Source organism: Carlito syrichta, unplaced genomic scaffold (assembly GCF_000164805.1).
Source record: "Carlito syrichta isolate Samal-C Ts95f unplaced genomic scaffold, Tarsius_syrichta-2.0.1 Scaffold309476, whole genome shotgun sequence".
Lineage (NCBI taxonomy): Eukaryota > Metazoa > Chordata > Mammalia > Primates > Tarsiidae > Carlito > Carlito syrichta.
Genome location: NW_007253572.1, coordinates 843,564 through 850,319, shown reverse-complemented (window position 1 = coordinate 850,319; position 6,756 = coordinate 843,564). Strand labels below are relative to the sequence as shown.

The 6,756-nt window shown below is 43.3% G+C and overlaps 1 protein-coding gene across 2 annotated transcripts in view; it reads left to right on the top strand.

The window, feature by feature from the left end:
* Positions 1 to 6,756, top strand: part of PIK3C2A (phosphatidylinositol-4-phosphate 3-kinase catalytic subunit type 2 alpha) — a 114,631-nt gene that overhangs the window by 525 nt on the left and 107,350 nt on the right. The window lies entirely within an intron of this gene.

Below are 6,756 nucleotides of genomic sequence, written 5' to 3'. Positions count from 1 at the left end.
GGGAAAACTATGATTCCAGTGTGTACTTTGAGGATACTTACAGCATCGTCTTTCTGGGAGGGCGGTCAGATTAAAAATATTTGCTTAACTCTTCCTGAGTGACGGAGGAACAATAAATAATTGAAGGGGGAAAAAGCACATACTGATTTTCCTCCCTACGTTTTTGGCTTTCAAGACGAGATTCTCCAGCTGTGGAATTGTTTTCGGGGGTGGGGGGGAGCAGGGATAGAGGAGGGAAACGAGAAAGGAGAAACTAAGTGAGGAAAAAAATCTGGCAGTAAAGACCGTGGAGGAGAGAGAGAGCCCGTGGTAGTTCTTTTCCCGTGTTGGCCTGATCGGAATTGAGGTTATAATTATGTTTGTATTTGGAGCAGTGAGTGTTTGGATTCAGACTGAATCGAAAGGAGGCCTTCCTCTTTGAACCAGATTACTTAGCAAAGAGGTGTCCTAAAGTCTCTCCAGGTGGGTGTCGGCCAGAAAAGCTGTGCTGGGAGAATTGTTTAATGTATCATTGCTTCAAAGGCCCCAGAGTAGGAGAGCTGCAAGGAGAAGATTGCTTTTAGAGGCGCGGTGGAGACAGAGCATCCAGGGAAAGGCCGCAGAGAAGTCCAGGAACACTGATTCCGGGAGAGACTTTGTCCCTTTTCCTCTTGGACTCGTGGCTCCAGCCTCCAGAGACTTTACCTTGAGCAGACTTTACCTTTACCTTGAGCAGCGCTGGCACAGTTGGGGTTAGTGCTCTTGTTCCTGGCAGCAAATTAGACTGAAGGACCTTAGTTGAGGCATACAGACTTCTGAGGATACCTGTTTGTTTTTGAGTATACCTGTTAAGACAGTGGTTGAATACTGAAAAGCTGCACTGAATAGAGAGATTTTATTTGGTAACTCAAACTTAGTTCAGAAGTGATTTTGTATAGATAAAAAGCACATATGGGGCATCTTCCATAAATTCCATGCATTTTAGCTAAATTAATAGTTTTTTTTTTTTTGAGTTGGAGTCTCATTCTGTTGCCCAGGCACATGTTGTAGTGGCACGCACGCTCATGGCCACCACAGCCTCGACCTGCTGGGCTCAGGCCATCCTTCCAAAGCTGGAACTACAGGCGTGCACCACCATGCCTACCTATTTTATTTATTTATTTATTATAGAGATGAGGTCTTGCCAAGTTGTTCAGGCTGGTCTATAACCTGTGGGCTCAGGCAGTCCTCTCGCCTCTACCTCCCAAAGTGCTAAGATTTACAGGCATGAGCAACCGTGCCCGGTTTAATTAATAGATCCTAAAGCAAATTTTTTTCTTATGAAAATCTCTGATGCTGTTTGTGTTTTGTATGGGTGTTGATTGCAGTTTTACTTGTAAACAATTTATTTTCATGTTTTCATCCACAGGTTTCACACCTTTTTTTGTTTTGTAGAATATAAAGGTTGGCACGTTTGCATTTAGGAATTTTGAAACTACTCCTTCTGCAATTAGCTGTATATTAAGTATATGATTCTTGTTTCTGTCTCCTGTCATTAATAGTTCTAAATTTTTCAATTAATTGACGATTGCTTGCATCAATTCCTATGTCCAGGAGTCTTTCTTTAGTCTAGCGTAAAGTTTTACATTTAGCAAGTAAGCACATTCAATAAGTGAACTTGTACCTAAAGAGAGTGTTGAATTTCCACTCTCAGAATTCTTATCAGAGCATCAGACCAATCTTTCAGAGCAGCAGTAGTGAAAAGCACTTTTAAAAAATGCTTTGTAACTTGTCTTTGATAACATAAATTATCTATTTTATTAATTTTCCATATTCCAAGGCAGGTAATTTATCACTTACCTGCCTTAAAAAGAATGTGAATGATAAAGGTGAATGTTTTAGTGTGGTGCATTCACATAGTAGGTGATTTGATTGGAATAGTTGTACCTAAGATGGGCTAAAAATTAAGCCCCTGAAAGCTCTTAGAGTTCTGGAGGGCCTGCAAGGGTGCCTGGCACTACAAAGGTTCTCAGGGATAGAAAAAGGAATGAGAGTGCTTGCCCTCAAGAAGTTCTTTAGTCCTTCTGGAAGACAAACATACAAATTATAGCAGTATGCTTATTGTGGATGTGCTAAAAAGGATGTGATCACCTGGGCTGGGAGATGGAGACAGAATGAATGGGTGAAATTGTGTCTTCTTTTTTTTCCCCCCTGTCACCTATGCTGCAGTTCAGTGGCACGATCGTGGCTCACTACATCCTCACCCTCCTGGGTTCAGGCAGTCTTCCGCCTCAGTCTCCTGAGTAGCTGGGACTACAGGTGCCTGCCACTGTGCCCAGCTAATTTTTTTTTTTTTTAGTTGGGTTTTCACTCAGTCACTCAGGCTGGAGTGCAGTGGTGTGATCACAGCCCACCACAGCATTGACTTCCTGGGCTTAGGCAATCTTCCCGCCTCAGCCTCCCAAGTAACTGGGACTTCAGGCTTGCTACCACACCCAACTAATTTGTTTGTTTGTTTGTTTGTTTTGAGTTGGAGTCTCACTCTGTCGCCCAGACTGGAGTGCAGTGGCCGCTCCCGGCCACCGCAGCCTCGACCTGCTGGGCTCCGGCGATCCTTCCACCTCAGCCTTCCAAGTAGCCAGAATTACAGGCATGCGCTACCATGCCCGGCTGATTTTTTGATTTATTGTAGAGATGAGGTCTCGCTGCCCAGGTGGGTCTCAAACCCGCGGGCTCAGGCAATCCACTCACCTCAGCCTCCCAAAGGCATGGGATTACAGGCTGAGCCACCGAGCCTGGCTACACCCAGCTAATTTTTAAATTTTTTGCAGAGACGAGATCTTACTATGTTGTCTAGGCTGGTTTTGTACTCTTAGGCTCAAGAGAGCCTACCACCTGGTCCTCCGAAAGTGCTGGAATTACAGCTGTGAGCCACCACACCCAGCCTATTTTTTTCTTTTCTTTTTTTAATTTTAAAGATGTGGGGTACAATTCGGGGGTATACAAATGTTCATTATGCAGGTACCCTTACTGATGAGGTGTGCCCCTTCCTCCCCTGGCAATTTCCCTAAACTGCCGATCCCACCCCCCTATTTTTTTTTTTTTTTTGAGTTGGAGTCTCACTCTGTCACCCACACTGGAGTGCAGTGGCCGCTCCCAGCCATCGCAGCCTCGCCTGCTGGGCTCTGGTGATCCTTCCTCCTCAGCCTTCCGAGTAGCTGGAATTACAGGCGCGCGCTACCACGACTGGCTAATTTTTTGATTTATTGTAGAGATGAGGTCTCGCTGTCCAGGCGGGTCTTGAACCCGCGGGCTCAGGCAATCCACTCACCTCAGCCTCCCAAAGGCGCGGGATTACAGGCTGAGCCACCGAGCCCGGCTTATTTTTTTATTTTCAAATTGAGCCTAAAAGGATGAATTTCTTCTATTAATAAGGACAGGATGGATAAAAGTGATCAGGTTCTAGGTCCTGCTCTACTACCAAGCAATGCGATATTAAGCAAGCCAATTAATACTTCTGGTATCCATATTTATTTTACTTTTTTTTTTTTAGTCAGAGTCTCACTTTGTCACCTGGGCAGGCTAGAGGCCAGTGGCATGATCATGGCTCACTGTAGCCTTGACCTGCTGGGCTCAGGCAATCCTTCCTCCTTAACCTTCCAGGTAGCTGGAACCACAGGTGTGCATCATCATGCCCAGCTTTTTAAAAAAAAATAATTAATTTATTTTAAAGATGTGGGGTACAATTCAGGATTAGGTACATAAGCGGTCGTTTTACAGGTAAACTTTGGGTCTCCCTTTGACCCCCACTTTGCCTGGTTTGAGATCATGTACCCTTTTTGATGTTATGTACCCCTTCTCCCCTGGCAGTTTCCCACTACTGTCAATCCCTTTCGCATAGTATTATGATAAATGTTCAGGGTCTGCTTATGAGTGACAGGCCTTTTAAAAAATTCATCGTAGAGATGAGGTCTTGCCAAGTTGACCAGGCTGGTCTCAAACACCTGGGCTCAGGCAATCCTCTTGCCTAGGCCTGCCAGGTATCCATTTTTTAAATTCAAGAATTCAAGATTTGACTAACGCTAGAAGCAGTGCTGTTCAGTAGAAATATGTGAGCCACAAGTGGGAGTTACATGTATAAGAAATTTTACATTATCTTTTTCCCCTTTAAAAATGGGTGTATTTTGCACTTGATACTTTTCAATTCAGAACAGCCACATTTCAAGCACTGGATAGCTCTATGTACTAGTAACTACCATATTGGACAGTGTAGATCTACAGTATGGAAATCCTACTATTCTATCTTGGGTTTTTGCTTGAGAAGGAAAATCCATTCCTATGAGAAATGTATTACTGGTAACATTTTTTTTTTATGGTAATCATGGTCATACTTGCAAATATTGCTGTAGGTATCTTTCAGGTTGTTCCTAAGATTATGATTGGGCCTAAAAGAAACTTCTTTGTTTTTCCTGCCTCTGTGGTAGAGTTGCATTTTTTATTTTTATTTTTTATTTTTGAGTTGGAGTCTCACTCTGTCACCTAGGCTGGAGTACAGTGGCATACACATGGCCACCGCAGCCTCCACCTTCTGGGCCCAGGTGAACCTTCCACCTCAGACTTCCAAGTAGCTGGAACCACAGTTGTAGTTAATTTTTTAATTTATTGTAGAGATGGCTGATTTTTTAATTTATTGTAGAGATGAGGTCTCATCAAGTTTTCCAGGCTGGTTTCGAACCCATGGGCTCAGGCAATCCTCTCACCTCAGCCTCCCAAAGTGCTGAGATTATAGACATGAGCCACTGCCCATCCCATATTATTTATATCTTTATTTTGTGCATTATGTATACTTTGTATTCTTTTTCTCTATAATCTGTTATTTCTAACATGATGGATTCAAAACACAATGAAAGAGTGCACATTGACATTTTAGACAGTTAAAAGAAGGTTTATACAATTTTCTTTCTTTTTTTTTTTTTTTTGTGTTGGAGTCTCACTCTGTCTCCCAGGCTGGAGTGCAGTGGCACGCTCATGGTCACCACAGCCTCGACCTGCTAGGCTCAGGTGGTCCTTATGCCTCAACCTTTCAAGTAGCTGAGGAACCACAGGCATGCACCACCACATGTAGCCAAATTTTGATTTATTGTAGAGACTAGGTCTTGCCAGTTGTGTGAACTGGTCTCTAACCCATGGGCTCAAGCAGTCCTCTCACTTCTGCATCCCAAAGTGCTGGGATTATAGACATGAGCCACCTTGCTCAGCCTATACAATCTTAAATTACTTTTTAGGTTTCTTAAAATTTTAAATTTAGCTATTTGAGTATAAAAATAAATGGGTTTTTAAACATGATTTTAATAAATTTGAAGTCAGTTACTGTTGGCTTAGCAGCAAGTATTTATCTTTTTTTTTTTTTTTTTTTGAGTTGGAGTCTCACTCTGTTGCCCAGACTGGAGTGCAGTGGCCACTACTGGCCACCACAGCCTCGTCCTGCCGGGCTCCGGCGATCCTTCCGGCTCAGCCTTCCGAGTAGCCAGAATTACAGGCGCCCGCTACCACACCTGGCTGATTTTTGATTTATTGTAGAGATGAAGTCTCGCCACGTTGCCCAGGCGGGTCTCGAACCCGCGGGCTCAGGCAATCCACTCACCTCAGCCTCCCAAGGCATGGAATTACAGGCTGAGCCACCGAGCCTGGTTTAAGTATTTATCTTTTAACCTTGAGAATGCAGTAAGATACTATATAATTAACATGCTTACTGTTAAATGTCAGGCTTTCTGTTAGTCTTACAGTACGACAGTTACATTATTGACTTGAAGAAAAATGTGCAGTGTTGATGCACTTAATTTGCTGTGCATTGAGTTTGGTTAAAAAAAAAACACTGGAGGCTTATTTTAGACATGATCGCTGACTAACAATAGTAAAGTAAATAATATTCTTACATTTGTATTGATTGATGGTTATAGTTTAGCTAATCTTTTGGTTTTTTTCCCTCCAAGATCTTATTACCTGGGAAGTAAATACAGCAAGTATTCTCATTTTGATGAGGCTTAAAGACAATGTACTATGTTTAGCATAGTACATTTGAAACATTGCTTGAACTACCCAGGTCTTACAGTGCTAGGCCCAGTATTTATTTATTTTTTAATGACAATAATCCATTCATGAGCAGTGTTCTTTTCATGGCATCTCTTTCTAAGTTATTTGAGTATTTAGATGCATAGTATGTACCAGATTTTTGGAGTGTGTACTAAAGAATAGGTATTCCCTGCTTTTAGGAAGTTTGTATTCCAACTAAAAAAACCAACTGCAATTCATATATCAAAAAGCATGTCAGTTATCTTTAAAAAATTGTTCCTAGCCAGACTCGGTGGATCAGCCTATAATCCTGTGCCTTTGGGAGGCTGAGGTGAGTGGATTGCCTGAGCCCGCGGGTTCGAGACCCGCCTGGGCAACTTGGTGAGACCTCATCTCTACAATAAATCAAAAAATTAGCCGGGCGTGGTAGTGCACGCCTGTAGTTCCAGCTACTTGGAAGGCTGAGGCGGAAGGATCGCCGGAGCCTAGCAGGTTGAGGCTGTGGTGGCCGGGAGCGGCCACTGCACTCTAGTCTGGGTGATAGAGTGAGACTCCAACTCAAAAAAAAAAAAAATTAGCCGGGCTCCGTGGCTCAGCCTGTAATCCCGCGCCTTTGGGAGGCTGAGGTGAGTGGATTGCCTGAGCCCGCGGGTTCGAGACCTGCCTGGGCAGCGAGACCTCATCTCTACAATAAATCAAAAAATCAGCCGGGCGTGGTAGCGCATG